Here is a 12,793-nt window from a genome sequence, read left to right as displayed (position 1 = left end):
TCAAAGTACACCCTGTAGGGAGTAAAACTCTAACACAGAGAAGACCTGTCTATGCTGCCCCAGAACGCCTCGTTGGGGATTTCTCTTTTTCCATTTGTTTCTTCCGGGAACGTCATGCAGTTCCCGGAAGAAACAAATGGACCAATCCGCGGAGCTCCTCACACACCAGGACCTTTAGCGTAAATGTTCAACTAACAGGGCGTCCCATTGACTTGCATAGAGCTCCCTGTTTGGTAATAGACGAGTTGGCATTTCTCCGCAGACCCATTCTCACAGCATTATAAACCTTTTTCTTACTCAATATCAAGCCACACTTATTGTTTGTGTGTGCTCAGGATGAGTTTCACGCTGTATCGCCGACCCGGAAACCACACCAGTAATCCAGCTCACTGAGCCTCGCAACGTCCCAACCAATCAGAGCACACTGGGCTACACATGCATACTATACAGAGATGCTGTATGAGAAACCAATGTGAGTTTGGAAAATTGAACAATATAAATCCATTCTAGTAGACCTCAACAATGGAATTATGATCAGTAGAAATGGCCATGACATGGGACCTTTAAGAGCAATGTGAGTTATTTGTACTTTGCTTGAGTATTTTAAATTTGACTTTATACTCCGCCACATCGCAGGCATAAGTAGTGGATTACAAAGTACAATATTTAACATGACTGCATTTTCTATAGCTCTTTACTTTGGAACAAGCTACTTTTCACTACTCTACATTGGCATTGATTACACTTTACTCAAGATGTTGTGTTGTTTTCCCTCCGAAGTGTTGAGAAATGTATGTTATGTAAAGATTTATATAATTCAGTTATATTTTATGACCCAAAAGTATATTAAGCATTTGAAACGAGTTCCACCTCAACCAGGAATAGCTTTAAAAGTACAGTCTACAAATAAATATATTCATTATACTAGTGGTTTAACATGATTAAAGACTGACTTTAAGAAATACTTTTGATACTTTGGATTTGTTTGGACTGGGCCCTGGTTTCAGACAGAGGGTGAAAAGAGGTGCTGCAGCACAGGTTGTACGAGAAAAATAAAGAGCTTTTTGAATATTAAAGCATGGAGACATGTCCCAGTAGAGACACTACATACTGATACACACCTGAACATCATCAGGATAGGACTCTTTAAAGTAGAGACACTACATACTGATATACACCTGAACATCAGCAGGATAGGACTCTTTAAAGTAGAGATACTACATACTGATATACACCTGAACATCAGCAGGAGAGGACTCTTTAAAGTAGAGATACTACATACTGATATACACCTGAACATCAGCAGGAGAGGACTCTTTAAAGCAGAGACACTACATACTGATACACACCTGAACATCAGCAGGAGAGGACTCTTTAAAGTAGAGATACTACATACTGATATACACCTGAACATCAGCAGGAGAGGACTCTTTAAAGTAGAGACACTACTTACTGATATACACCTGAACATCAGCAGGAGAGGACTCTTTAAAGTAGAGAAACTACATCCTGATATACACCTGAACATCAGCAGGAGAGGACTCTTTAAAGTAGAGACACTACTTACTGATATACACCTGAACATCAGCAGGAGAGGACTCTTTAAAGTAGAGACACTACATACTGATATACACCTGAACATCAGCAGGAGAGGACTCTTTAAAGTAGAGACACTACATACTGATATACACCTGAACATCAGCAGGAGAGGACTCTTTAAAGTAGAGACACTACATACTGATATACACCTGAACATCAGCAGGAGAGGACTCTTTAAAGTAGAGACAATACATACTGATATACACCTGAACATCAGCAGGAGAGGACTCTTTAAAGTAGAGACACTACACACTGATATACACCTGAACATCAGCAGGAGAGGACTCTTTAAAGTAGAAACACTACATACTGATATACACCTGAACATCAGCAGGAGAGGACTCTTTAAAGTAGAGACACTACATACTGATATGCACCTGAAAATGATCATGATAGGGTCCCTTTGAGTCACATTTAATTCATATATTTTTATTTGATTCTATTAAACTCATTTATTTCATAATCGTAATATTGCTTTGATAACGTGTGTCGAATGTGAGGGTTATAAAGCCTTTTGAAAAAGTTATTTCATGTTTGATAGACTTCCTAGAAAAAGGACTCGTTGTGAAGTCAAACTTTGATGTGAAGCATTTTTTTATTCCTGCAGTTCTTCATCGTCTCAGTCTCTGATTCTCTTAGCTCCCAGTTTTCTTTCTCTGATTCCCTCTGAGTTCCTTCTTTGAGTTTGTGACAGAATGAGGTGATGAAGATCAGCAGAAAACATTATAATCCTGCTTGATGATTCAAAACGTTCCTAGGTTGAGAAAGAGAGAATCTTCCCACGTCTGTTCCTGCAGAGTGAGTTTCAGGGAAAGCTCTCCAGAAATGTTTCAGCTAGCTTTCCGATCTTTGCACAGTCTGAAGACGTGTGAAAGGCAGGTTTCCACTCTCTGAAGTGTTGCCTCCTGACGTCACACCACTCGGTGCTAACAGATGGTTCATATCGGGGAGTGAACACTTAATCTGTGGGACAAAAGGAAAGAGGAGGTGAAGAACATGAGACGAGCACGGAAATATACTCTCTAATAAATGACAGGAAATATTGACGTTAGTGTTCAGTCCGACGCAGTTCAGGAGCTCTGGTTGATGCGTCTATCCTTCTGAATCCTTTCAAAGCTTAAAGTGGAGCTATCATGCTATGTTTGAATAATATAGTGTAGGACCATACCTATATAAGACATATTTATACTTTTTATTTTTCAAAATACCAAACAGATCATGCATTTTAGCCATTCCTCATTTCGCTCAATTTAACACTGTCTTTGCATCATGGGCTGATTCTGTGAGAACAGCACCACCTACAGGCCTGGCATATGTACTACAGCGTCTCCAGTTCTTTCAAACGGCAATGTCCGTGGCTGTCTCCTCCTGATTGGTGGAGTTGGCCCAATAGCCGTAGCGCCACTTCTGTGATGTCATAGAAGTGTTCAAATCTGGATCAGCCTGTATCAGATCCGTTGCAGCCCCTTTTTAAGAGATTTGGGTATGGAGGGAAAGAGAGAGGGTTGTGTTTTCTGACACTTGGTGAGTTCCCTGGAACACCGGGGACACATATTCATGTAGAAAAGACGTACACAAGTGCATTTAGCATGATAGGTCCCCTTTAAAGTAAGGAAGAAGTCAAGGTTCAGCAGCTCCAATCTGTGGATTTAATTTTGTAAATTTTCGGCTATTCTTTGACTTTTTTTCTTTGAGAGTTGATGCAGAAACGTTGGTAAGACATGTGTTGCTCTTGAAGGGTTTTTATTCCTAAAGGATTGTCACTTAAAAAGCTGACTTTTTTAATGCGCTGTGACTCAAATGAACCAAGACTCAATTTAGACCCGTCTCCAATGACTCATTATTTTCGAGAATAGACCTGGACTTGTCTCAAAGGACTTGAATTTTCATTTAAACGTATCGCTAGTGACCTGAGACAACACTCGGACAACACTATACTCGTAGGACATACAACTAGTCTAAAAGCACCAGAGACTTGACATTTATTTTAATTACATACAACTTTGGATCGGGTAACCTGAGACTTTAAGCAAATGACTTGAATATCATTGTCATGGTGACCTGAGTAAACACACATATGTACTCATGGAGTCTAAAATGACCAGAGTCTTGACTTGGTCTTGATTCAAATTGCTCAAAACTTGTCTGACAACTTTAATCTTAACTTGGCGTGACTTTGGACTTGTTAAATAACCTAAGACACGTCTCAAATTACTTGACATTTCCTTCTAGTTCCCTGACATATAAAACAAGTCTTAAATGAACAGATACTTGACTTGGACTTGTGTTATATTTCTTGAGTATTGTCCCAAAATACTTGAATTATAGCTTGTCTTTAAGTACTTGAGACTTGATTTTCTCCTAGAAATGTCAAGTGGACATGTCAGAAATGATTTGAACTTGCTTATGACTTCCTTCTAGTGACTCGAGACTTGATTTGTGTTATTTTAAACCTCCTTTAAATAAACATTGACTTGACCTGCATTTGTTAAATACATTTTTTTTTTTCTCAGACTTCAAATTTGACATCAGAAAGTTACTGGAGATGTATTTTGTGACTTGATAAAAGATTACAGATCGCTCTATTTAACCTCTTTTCTTTGCATCTTAACTTTGGTGTATAGAGCCGGACGCCAACAACTAACCAGTAGCTATTGTTGATTCGACCAATGAAGACTTTATCGTTAGAATCCGGATTTGTTTTTGTTCCTTCACTTGAATCAGATGAGCTAAATAGTCTAATGACCTGAGAATGGACACAAATGGCTCTGAAATTTACAACGTTTTTTTTCCAGTCTTCGATCTGACCAGAAATATCTTTAATGACCGTAACCTAATTTTACCTGTCCATTCATCGCAGGTGATTTCCCTGTATGTCTCCAATCCCAGCCAATCACAATCAGTCCTTTATGTCTCATTAAGCAACCAATCGTCAGCCTCGTATCATCTCTACGTCCTGAATGAATGTGATGTTGAGACCGCTTTATTTAATTAATGTAATCCGGAGACTTCCAACGCTGATTACCTGATGGCTCTGTTGTTGGCTAACAAATTCGATTTCTCTCCGAGAGAAAGGGAAGATGGGGCAGAGGACGGGTAATGGAATTCAATGGAGGGGAATTTGCTGATTGCAGCTGCGATTCATTAGTGTTTGTCTGACAATAACAAGCTTGTTAAGCTGTCTGAAGCCATCGTCCGCAGTGTTTCTTTGTCAGGGTCAATAAAGCTTTTTGTGAATATGCTCATTTTGATGGGCTCAATTTGTACTGCATTCATTTGTTGATAATCTGCGCTCTTATTGAAACCTCTCGCACTATAAAGAGACAGGTGTGTGTGTATGATATACCTACTGACTCATTAGTGTTTGTATCTGGATTTTACATAGTAATATTTGAAATGTAATATCTCTGTTATGCAATTTAATAAAGTTATGAGAACATCCTGTGAGAAGCCGGTCTACAAACTCTAAATAAATTGCTAAAATGGAATACAACAATGTAATAAATGCCCAAAAGAAACCCGGGTAACGCAGTGGAATATATTCTTTCTTGCAGAGTTTTGGAAAATGTTTTTTCTTACAGAGCGTCGGATAAGACTTGTCTTCATTGACCTGAGACTAAACTTAGATTTCGTCTTAGACTCAATTATCTATTGTCGTGTTCAGACTACTCTATGTTTTTGTCTGTAAAGATGTTCACCGAGTGAGATGAGGCTGCTTTACTCATAACAGATTGCCGCAACGGACTAACTTTCCAGAATTAAAGCTTGATTGTTGTGCTCAACGACTTTTGAAGATCCCATTCGAGTTGACTGGGTTTTTGAAGTAAGACGTTAACACTGTCCCTAAATACTTGAAACCTCTCTCCAGTGATTAGAGACAAACCTTATATATTTTGTAAATGACTGGGGACTTGACTTTGATTCCTCTCATATAACTCTGTTTAGCTCTGTTGTAAATATCTAGAGTTCAGTGACTTTTACTAAGACTTGCCTCTTAGTAAAAGCATGACTTGGACTTTTACTCAAGTGTCTTTAGATCTGACTTTGAGTAAAGTCTCCCAAATAGAGGTTTTTCAGACTTGTCTTCAGTGACTTGGGACAGAAATCTAACTTTTCCCAAATGACTTGAGAATTGACTCAGTGGTGACAAGTGTTTTTTTAAATAAAAAAAACAGGTCTGAGTCAATAGCCACTTTCAAACCAAGTACTTTGCCGTACTTAGTGCCCAGCACTTAGTGCCCCAGGGCACTAAGTACAGATACCGTTCACACCGGAATAAGTCCCTGGGGGTGGATTAAGCAAATGAAGCCGCTGACGTCACTTCTTCTTCTTCTGCTTTGGGTTTACTGGCAGTCCGCAAACAACTTCACGGCGTATACTGCCACCCGAAGTCCCCGGCCGGAAGTCCCCGGAGTTGGGGAAGGCTTCAGTAGAAGCTGCTGGGACTCCCAGCGGCTTCTACTGAACCTCCTCATCTCCACCGCTCCCATGTTTTCTTTTGTGTTGCCATAAGTCAGTCTCTCTGCTTTGGTGCGCGGGGCTAATGCTAATGCTAATAATGCTAGCAAAAATTTTCAGAGTTTTACGGGGCGTGGTTTGCAATTCGCCCAGCCAATCGAAATTGGTACTTTTTTTCTCCCCAGAATAGTACCGCCTCTGTAGCAGGCACTAAAAAAGGGGGAAAGGTTCTCGGAACTAAGTTCTCTTTTTGGTGTGAACGCACAATTCCAGACACTAACGAGACACTAATGGAACTAAACGGGAAAAGTACTCCGGTGTGAACGCGCCTAATGTTTGACGTGAACTTGGCCTGGTGGACTTAATTAGAACAGCTTTGGTTACATCTGAAATCGAAGTTATCTAACTAATGAGTTTATCAACACGAAAGTCCTTGATTTATATCTTGTAAACTTCTATTAACCTCTGTCTGTTTGTGTTATTAACTTTTGTTAACGTCTCTTTTAGCTTCAATATCTCCTGACCTTTACAGTTCCACAGTGAGAGCTTTCTGCTCCAGTCCGTTTGGTTTATTTCTGTCTTGCGAGAAAAAGGTTGTAATTCTGCCCCGATGTGAATAAACCTGACCCATGTGGGAATAAAACGCTCGGAGTGGAGCTCAGATAATAATCTGAAATTTCAGACTGCTGTGGAGTCAGCGGCGGCTCATCGTCAGCTGAGCAGGGGTGAAGATTAAAGGTCAGCTTGTTTCATCTCCAACGGAGGACAAGGGGAGTCAGGCTGAAAAACATTTTATATCATTTTGCTTCACATGCAAACATTAAGGTTTATTTTGTTTCAGGCACAAAAGCTTAAAGAGGTCCTATTCTGCTTTTTGAGGTTTCCCTGTCCTGTAGTGTGTTCTATAGGTTTTAGTCTGCAATGGCTAAAATCACCCCCTGCCCCCCTGCCTGAAACACCTCCATTGGACTTTTGTTTACTTCTAGTGACGTCACTATGTAACACTCACGCTTCTATTGGCTTGCGCTCCAACACATTGTAAGTGATAGGCTAAGGGGCGGGACATCTGTAAGCTGTTGACCAATCACAACAGAGCCAGCCAGCTAACCAATCAGAGCAGACTGGGCTCTGGTTTCAGACAGAGGGTGAAAAGAAGAACTGCAGCACAGACAGTATGAGAAAAATAAAGAGCTGTTTGAACATTAAAGCATGGAGACATGACCCAGTAGAGACACTACATACTGATATACACCTGAACATCAGCAGGAGAGGACTCTTTAAAGTAGAGACACTACATACTGATATACACCTGAACATCAGCAGGAGAGGACTCTTTAAAGTAGAGACACTACATACTGATATACACCTGAACACCAGCAGGAGAGGACTCTTTAAAGTAGAGACACTACATACTGATATACACCTGAACATCAGCAGGAGAGGACTCTTTAAAGTAGAGACACTACATACTGATATACACCTGAACATCAGCAGGAGAGGACTCTTTAAAGTAGAGACACTACATACTGATATACACCTGAACATCAGCAGGGGAGGACTCTTTAAAGTAGAGACACTACATACTGATATACACCTGAACATCAGCAGGAGAGGACTCTTTAAAGTAGAGACACTACATACTGATATACACCTGAACATCAGCAGGAGAGGACTCTTTAAAGTAGAGACACTACATACTGATATACACCTGAACATCAGCAGGAGAGGACTCTTTAAAGTAGAGACACTACATACTGATATACACCTGAACATCAGCAGGAGAGGACTCTTTAAAGTAGAGACACTACATACTGATATACACCTGAACATCAGCAGGAGAGGACTCTTTAAAGTAGAGACACTACATACTGATATACACCTGAACATCAGCAGAAGAGGACTCTTTAAAGTAGAGACACTACATACTGATATACACCTGAACATCAGCAGGAGAGGACTCTTTAAAGTAGAGACACTACATACTGATATACACCTGAACATCAGCAGGAGAGGACTCTTTAAAGTAGAGACACTACATACTGATATACACCTGAACATCAGCAGGAGAGGACTCTTTAAAGTAGAGACACTACATACTGATATACACCTGAACATCAGCAGGAGAGGACTCTTTAAAGTAGAGACACTACATACTGATATACACCTGAGAATGAACATATTATTAACAACGTACGGTATGTTCTTTTTAAAGAAACTATCGTTAAAAGAGTACTAAATACAGCTACTAACTTGTCAGGCAGGAAGGGTGAAGATTGTCTCCTTTTCTTTATATTTGAGAGAATTCATTATATTTTGATCGATTTTATTTGGTAAGACAAAACGAGACATTTTGAGGGATAAAAGAAATTGAGCATTTTATACTTTTTTATGACACTTTAAAGACCTGGGGTATTTCAGCCCTAGTGGTCCGGGTTTAAAGAAGCATGTGTTGTCTGTTGGTGTGTTTCTCGTGTCATCATCAGACTCTGGGTGCTCTCTTTCTGTTAACTATGCTCACTCACGTCTTCCTCCAGCTGTGACCCAAAAATCAATCGCGGTCCACCATCATTAGGATGTATTCAATCGCCTCAAAGTCTCCTGCGAGGAAGCCATTCAATCACAATCCGTCTATTGATTTGGTCCGCTGTTTTGATGCAACAGTAAAGGTACTGGCGTCTGTAACAGCTTTACTTTAATATGAATTTATATTGTTTTAGGGCTGTACAATTATTTACATTTTTATAAACACACATTATGGCCCACTGCACTTTACCTGAAACGGGTGCTGCAATATTTCAGCCCTCACTGTATCTTAAAATAGCAATAATAATACAAAATAAATAAATGTATTACATTTTATAGGTACTCTACGACACATTAGAGATACAGCTTTAAATTCGTAAATAAATCCTAAATGCAACGCAAATCTGTCTGCGTGTCCTGGGTGGTTTGTTGATATTCATACATTGCTAATATATGCCTATTACTACCACATGTCCCCCCCCCCACCTACCTCTCCATCATAGAAATGGTCCATGAAGACGCAGATATATTATCTCTCATTAAATGTCAGGTCTCTATTGGTAGGGTTAATGAATTATTCATTTTGTAACCTTAATGATGGAGATTATGATTAAATTAGCCTTCATTATGTGTTATTAGGTTGATATAAATGTGCTTGCAGGTAATTGAATGGGAAAAAAAAACCTTTACCTTTCTTTGCATGGCCCAGACGTGTTCTCTGTAGCCACTCTAGCAGCACGGCTGTAATGTTGTTGATGATGGTTGGCCCAGAGGGAAATTTAGGGATTTAAAAAAAAAAACAGGAACATTTGACTCACCCTAAGTATGTGAAGATGACTCAGTGTTTAACTTGCTTTGGAGATGTTTCTGAAAACTTGGAGGAGAAATTAAGAAATGTTAAGGAATTAGGCTGTGTGCCCGCGAAGCATCAAAGACAACTAAAATATCACTGTGTGTAATAAGCATTAACTTGAACCCCTTGCCTTTTATCTATTTATTTGAGCTATTTTCTATTAGTTTGACGTTGTGTTTTCACCATAAACACCATCACTGTTGTGCTTTCCACATACATAAAAAAAAAAAAGTAGTCCACTGTCCTCTTTCTTAATTAATATGACTCCTCATAGAACCTTCATCCTCCTTAGCAGCGGTCTGTTCTCCTTAGCAACGGTCTGTCAGCGAGAATGAACAGTCTCTGGAATGTCCAAATTGACCAATCAGAATTGAGTATTAGCTAAGCCGTGTAACAATAGGTCACTTCTCATAGTCCCTTCATCCTCCTTAGCAACAGTATGTTCTCATTAGCGACGGTCTGTTAGCGACAACGAACAATCCATGGAATGTCCAAATTGACCAATCAGAAACAAGTATTCGACTAAGCCAAGTAATAATACGCTGTGGTCACTTCTCATAGTCCCTTCATCCTCCTTAGCAACAGTCTGTTGTCCTTAGCAACAGTCTGTTAGCAGGTATTAACAATCCCTGGAATGTCCAAATTGACCATCAGATTTGAGTATTCGACTGAGCCAAGTAATAAAACGCTGTGGTCACTTCTCACAGCGGGTGTAAGTGTAGCCTTCTGTTCCTCCTGCAGCAGTGTGCAGGTGGACTGCCTTGCTCAGAGGCTCCCGGCAGCAGTTTCACATGTTGTTTGTGTGTTGTTCTCCCCGCTCCCTGATGCTCAGGTCAGCTCGAGGCCTCGCACTCTTCCTCTCATGTGTTGTGTTCGCGGCGTGATGAGTCACCGAGCGAGACAACGAGCGTTCCCTGACATTTGTGGCGCTGCAGAGGGAAATCGTTTTTTGCCTGAATGCGTCGTTCGTTCTGTCGTCTCAGGAGTCTTCTTCTTCTGTCTCTGCACACTTCATGCCTCATTTGTGTTTCCTTCACCCTCCCACACTCGTCTCCTTCTCTGCGATGTGTCAGCAGCTGTGAGATGCTTTTCACTCTGCATGCACTGCTGCCATTTTTACTATGCTGCTCATTCAATGAAAATAGACGGGGAAGTGAGGAGAGGAGGATGGGAAGGAGAGGAGATAGGGAAGGGAAATAGAAAGGGGAGTAAAAGAAGATGAGGAGAGGGGAAATAGAACAAGGGGAGGTGGGAGAAAAATAAACAAAGGAAATGAAACCTATAGGAGTGAGAGAAGGAAACACAGTACAAGGAAAGGAGAGAGGAAAGGAAACAAATGGAGGAGAGAGAAAGGAAACAAGGAAAATAGGACACGAAGAGTGAGGAACAGAACAAAGGAAACAAAGAGAGGATAGGACACTGTAAGAAGAAATAGGAAACTATTTGAAGAAAGGAAAGAGAGAAAGGAAGCAATGAAAAAGAGAGGAAAGGAAACAAGGAGAGGAGATATTAAAATGGAGAGGAAATGAATTTGGTGAAATTAGAGAAAAGTGAACTCGATGAGGATGGAGGATAGTCAGAGGAATTAAGAAAACCATGAAAGGCAATTGGACAACAAAAACAGTTATATGGGGAAGTAAGGTGAGGAAACAAAGTCAGGAAAGGAGACAGAAAAAAGAGAACAAGGGTTGAGTGAAGTAAACTAGAAGAGGAGAAGGAAACGATGAAAGGAGATAAGGTTGAAAACAAGGAGAGCAGAACGGCAAAGAAACAAATGAGGAGAGAAGAAATTACACCTGGAGGGGAAAGAGGAAACAGTACGTGAAAGGAAAGGAAATGGGAAAAGGAAACCAGTGAACAAGTGAAAGCAGGACACATGTGATTGCTAATTACCATATGCTGGCACTCTAACACGCAAATCAAAAGTTGTGCATATAAACATCCTCCCTATCCTCCAGTTACTCAGCGAAAAAAAATGTAATGTAAAAAAGTCACTACTGTTGATCGCATGTGTTAATATATGTTGGCGCCCCCTGGTGGCCGAGGGACGTAAAACCGTGACGGCTGTTTTCTCGCCAGACATCGTGATTATTTTTGGATTTAGGTATGGGCTGGTTGCTGATTAACATACGATACAGATAAGACTTTATTAATCCCAATTTGGGAAATGTTTTTGTTGCAGCAGCATTAAACCAAACGAGGCATTGCACATAATAACATCTCAAAATAGAAATAGAAATAATCCAGCATTAGAGAGTAAGAAAAATATACAGATGACCGTGAAGATACACAAATCTATAAACTGTCTGACAAATAAAAAGACTATTGAAGTTGAGGTACCTGCTGTTTTTTTATTTTGAAGAATGACCCGACTGTTTCTGTTTGGAGATTTGTTTTTCCTCACCAAACCAGTCCTTTAGTGTTTAACCGCCGGTTCAATCTTAAAGTTACCCTCCCCTATTTAAAGTGCTGCAGGGCAAAGCGAAGACACAGTAATTCAACAACAGAGACAAAACCTTTAACAGCATTTTTCCGAGCAGCCAAACAAATCCTTTCTGGCCCCGCGCCGCCTCCGGCTCTCAGATAAATGCTTTTGTTCCCGAGCGGAGGAGGCTATTACCTGGACAAGTCCTTCAGTGACGGTTTAATCACAGCGTCACCTCTCTTACGGCAGACTGTTTCTCACACATCCAAGTCCTGCCTCTTATTCTGTCATTTTCCTCTCACCTTAAAGGACTTATGAGGAAGATAGCCTTCATTCTGGACATTACATTGCACGGGTAAACTTGACTTTAAGCTGATTTTGGATTGAGATGTATTCCAGACTTTTCAAGTTTCAATTGTAAATGTTTTTACTGGATACATCCTGTAAGACTCTGATGAGATTAAGTGTGAATCTGTGAGCATGAAGGAATCGAGTTGCTTATCTGACAGCTTCCTTGACTTCAGATGCTTTGAACAACACACACACACACACACACACACACACACACACACACACACACACACACACACACACACACACACACACACACACACACACACACACACACACACACACACACCTTATCTGTGATTCAATAAAGATACTCCGACAACAAAATCTGTATATTGTGGTGACCACCTATTTAACCACTGGGACACAATTCAAACTAGGAACTACAGTTGCGGTTATTGTTCCCACACGGACATGTTATGGGTTACTTATATATAGTGTGTGCCCTCTTGGCTCTTTCTCTTGTCGACCCGACAACATGTCCTTTGCAGCTTGTTAATAAATTACTATTTCTGCACCTTCCTTGCACCGCCTCTGACTCCATATCCTCGGCACTACAATATTTTAAATGTTGTCCATCCAAC

General features: G+C 40.4%; 1 protein-coding gene across 2 annotated transcripts in view; it reads left to right on the top strand.

Annotated features, from left to right (window-relative positions):
* The window catches only part of LOC307041310 (metabotropic glutamate receptor 8-like), a 162,761-nt gene that overhangs the window by 11,280 nt on the left and 138,688 nt on the right, over nt 1-12,793 (top strand). The window lies entirely within an intron of this gene.

This window comes from Notothenia rossii (assembly GCF_949606895.1).
Source record: "Notothenia rossii genome assembly, chromosome: 5".
NCBI classification, from domain to species: Eukaryota; Metazoa; Chordata; class Actinopteri; order Perciformes; family Nototheniidae; genus Notothenia; species Notothenia rossii.
This window is presented reverse-complemented; position numbering and strand designations above follow the sequence as displayed.